Source organism: Callithrix jacchus, chromosome 2 (genome assembly GCF_049354715.1).
Source record: "Callithrix jacchus isolate 240 chromosome 2, calJac240_pri, whole genome shotgun sequence".
NCBI classification, from domain to species: Eukaryota; Metazoa; Chordata; class Mammalia; order Primates; family Cebidae; genus Callithrix; species Callithrix jacchus.
In genome coordinates this window covers 13,776,094-13,780,429 of record NC_133503.1, presented here as the reverse complement: position 1 = coordinate 13,780,429, position 4,336 = coordinate 13,776,094, and the positions used below count along the sequence as shown (strand labels likewise).

The following is a 4,336-nucleotide window of genomic DNA, read 5'->3' as shown; positions in this document are numbered from 1 at the left end:
CCACATGTTCTCACTTATAAGTGGTAGCTAAACATCAAGTACACACGGACACAACGAAGAAAACAACAGATTCTGGGGCATACTTGGGGGTAGAGGGTAGGAGGAGGGTCAGGGTAAAAAACTATCTATTGTGTGCTATGTTTATTGTCCTAGTGACAAAATTATCTGCACAGCAAACCCCTGGGACATGCGATTTACCTATATAACAGACCAGTACATGTACCACTTAACCTAAAATAAAAATTAAGAAAACAGTGCTGTGTTTTCTTATGTGCATAGGTAGCTGTGCTGCAGAGAGGCATAGAGGAGCACCCCCACCCTCACCCGCTGCCCGGGGCCCTGGTAATCAACACACTTCTCTGTGCCTGGGGCAAGACCCAGCCAGCCCCAGGTACCATGCTGCCCTAGGACCAGCCCTTCTGACAAATCCTGGTGCCCGAGAGCCCCTCCCCTGCTGGAAATTGATGCATCCAGTTCCTCCAGTCTTTTTCGTTTTTATTTTTTTTTTGAGTCGGATTCTCGCACCGTCACCTGGCATGATCTGCAACCTCTGCTTCCCGGGTTCAAGAGATTCTCCTGCCTCAGCCTCCCCGGTAGCTGGGATTACAGGTGCCCACCACCATGCCTGGCTAATTTTTTGTATTTGTATTAGAGATGGTGTCTCACCACGTTGGCTGGCTAGTCTTGAACTCCTGACCTTATGATTCGCCCACCTCAGCCACCCAAAGTGCTGGGATTACAGGTGTGAGTCACCACGCCCAGCCCAGTCCTATTTTTAATGAATTGTGATCCAACCATTTAAGATTCGAACACAGAGCAGTGTATGCTAGATGACAGAGCAACCCGGCTAGGTATTTTGCAGACAACAGGACAAGAAGAGTTTGCAGCCATGAGGCAACGGTGTGTGAGGACTGGTAAGTTTCCTGTTGGTCTTTTCAGGCAAAGATAGAGGCAGTTTTGAGGAAACCTATCAATTCCAAAGATAGATTCTCCTTAGAGTAAAGGAGCATGGTGAGTTTTCAATGATTTTAATGGGTAATAAAGCACCTCTGGATCATCAGAGACAGGAAGGACAGCAATTAGCACAATAACCTAGGGTAATATATATGGAGGCATCAGCAAAGATTAGGATGAATGCAGTGTGTGCCTTTTTTTTTTTTTTTTTAAACAAGGTCTTCACTGACACCCTGGCTGGAGTGCAGTAGTGTGATCATAATTCAGTGCAGCCTTGAACTATTAGGCTTAAGTGATCCTCTCCCCTCAACTTCTGGTGTAGCTGGAATCACAGGCTTGCCCCACCAGGCTCAGCTTTTTTCTAAGAGATGGGGTCTTACTATGTTGCCCTGGCTGCTTGAACACCTGGGCTCAAGTGATCCTCCTGTCTTGGCCTTCCAAGGTGCTGAGATTACAGGCATGAGCCATCACAACCGGTCTCAAGCTTTCTATGAACATCTCTGGGTTATAAGGAAATTTCAAGAGCAGAAATGTCCTCCTTCACCAGAACCAATGAGGAAAGAAAAAGATAAGGAGCAGTAACATTGTGTCATTTTTCTAGAATCCCTTGAGTATTACCTACCAAATGCCAGGAAAAGGCCTCATCTCCTCCTCCTCTCCTTACAGTTTACATCTTGTTGGTACCATTCTAGCCTTAGACAAATAATGACCCTGTTAGCTTTAGAACAAGACGCTGGCTAGTTCTTTCCATGAAGCTAATGCAATGGTCATTTCCAGGCAAATTTAAAGGAAACGTTAAGGCTGTTTCATAGATTATCAGATTCCTTTAAAATATATATCTATATATACACAGACACGTTCTTTTTTAAGTGCTTACATTGTAATAGAGTCAAAACATCTTGGGAACCTAGGTCATTTGCCAAGCCAAAGCCACAGGCTGTGAAATAATTTTAACTTCTGGAATCATGTGGTCTACTGTTACTCCAAATACAAATATATGGATTTTTAATGTGATTTTTTTGGACTATTTAAAAATTTTTAATGTCAGCTTTAGCGAACTTTAAATACACAGAATTGAATCTACAGAAGTGAGACATCTCAGTATCAAAATGCCTATTGTATTTATGGATTAAAAACTGCTTACAAAAGCCTGTGTTACTACTCCCGCTCTTGAAGATGATAATATTCTACCTGGTCAAATACTTCAACTCATTCTAAACTTAAGCATTTCAGTATATTTGATGTTTTTTTTTTTAAATTAACTCTTTTCACAGCCATGCTAAGGTTAAAAATGAATAATTTCTGCCTGTCTTTTCAAGTATTTCTGGATAAGGGATTCAAAAAAAATGGAAACTATATGACATAACAGTAATGGAATATATGGAATTGGTCTTTCTAGGGTCAGAGATGATTCATGCTTTTGCTATAAACTTTTACACATTATTTTCTTATCAAATAATATTTTATATGTATGTAAGCAAATGTGCTTTCACAGCATACTTGTGCCTATGCAAAGACAAGTATTTAATTTTCACTCTTCACTTTTAACTGACAAAGCAAACGAAGTGGAAACTACCGGTGCTGTGGCAGAACTTTTACTTGCTGGTCTGATCTGGTTGTATGCACAAGACCAGTACGTGGCCAGTACAAAAGGATGAGACTATGCAATCCCACCAGATATTGACTGTTATATCAAGTATTAAGTGTGAAACTTTTCATTGACAATAGTATAACTGTGAATGGCTTCTGGTTTTGTTTTTAATTCTGTGGATTGTGTTTAAACAATTCTAAAGTCTGTTCCTTTTTTGAGGTTTTAAGTGGTATTACACACATTTATACAATGTCTAAAGACCTGTACCCTTATACAGCTTCGGGTCTAGAATTAAAATTAATCTGTTATCACAGAAAAAAATAATAAGAAGAAATATCTCAAATCTACAATCTGACTTAATACATTAAGGAACTAGAAAAGAAGAATAAACCCAGAGTTAGAAAAATTAAGGTAATAATATAGATTAGAGCAAAGAAAAACAAAACCAAGAATAGAAAAGCAATAAGAGAAAATCAATGAAACCAAGAGTTACTTTATTAAAACATCAAGAAAATGGACAGAGTAAGAAAAAAATACTCAAATAATGAAAATTAGAAAAGAGGAATATAATTATCAATTTTATAAAAATAAAAAGAATTAAAAGCGAGTATTTTCAAGAATTGTATGCCAACACCTTGGTTAATCTAGATTAAATTGACAAATTCCTAGAAAAACACAACCTACCAAGATTGAATCAGAAGAAATAAATAATCTGAACAGATCTCTAACTGGTAAGGAGGTTGAATCACTGATCAAAAGTCTCCCAATAATGAAAAGCCCAGGACACATGGATTCACTGGTGAATTCTACCAAACATTAAAGGAATAATTGTCAAAGACAAATTGTCTTCAAATTATCCAAAAATTGCCAGGCTTGGTGGCTCATACCTGTAATCCCGGTACTTTGGGAGGCCAAGGCAGCCAGATCAGCTGAGGCTGGGAGTTTGAGACCAGTCTGACCAAGGTGGAGAAACCCCATCTCTACCAAAAAAACAAAATTTGAGAAGCATGGTGGTGCATGCCTGTAATCCCAGCTACTACGAAGGCTGAGGCAGGAGAATTGCTTGAAGGCAGATGTTGCAGTGAGCTGAAATGGCACCATTGCACTCCAGCCTGAGCAACAAGAGTGAAACTCCATCTGAAAAAAAAAAAAAGAATTCTTCCAAAAAACGGAAGATTCAGGAGCACTTCCAAACTCATTCTATGAGGGCAGTGTTACCTTGATACCAAAGAAAAGCAAAGACACTACAAGAAAACTATAGGCCAATATATCTGATGAATATTAGTGTAAAAATTCTCATCAAAATACTAGCAAGTAGAATTCAATAGCACATTAAAAGGATTATAAACCATAATCAAATAAGATTTATTCCTGGAATGCAAGGATGATTCAGCAGATGACAATCAACCAATGTATATCACATCACCAGAATGAAGAGGAAAAAAAAGACTACGATTGATTATCTCAACCAATGCAGAAAAAAGCATCAGAAAACAAAAAAAACCCCGGCTGGGCGCGGTGGCTCATGCCTATAATCTCAGCACTTTGGGAGGCTGAGGAGGGTGGATCACGAGGTCAAGAGATCGAGACCATCCTGGTCAACATGGTGAAACCCTGTTTCTACTAAAAATACAAAAAAAAAAAAAAATTAGCTGGGCATGGTGGCACATGCCTGTAGTCCCAGCTGCTCAGGAGGCTGAGGCAGGAGAATTGCTTGAACCCAAGAGGCGGAGGTTGCAATGAGCTGAGATAGAGTTATTGCACTTTAGCCTGGGCAACAAGAGCAAAACT

At 39.4% G+C, this 4,336-nt stretch overlaps 1 pseudogene; it reads left to right on the top strand.

The window, feature by feature from the left end:
* The first annotated feature begins 693 nt into the window (after positions 1–693).
* Positions 694–1,824, top strand: LOC100390451 (ras-related protein R-Ras2-like; annotated as a pseudogene).
* The last annotated feature ends 2,512 nt before the right edge of the window (positions 1,825–4,336 follow it).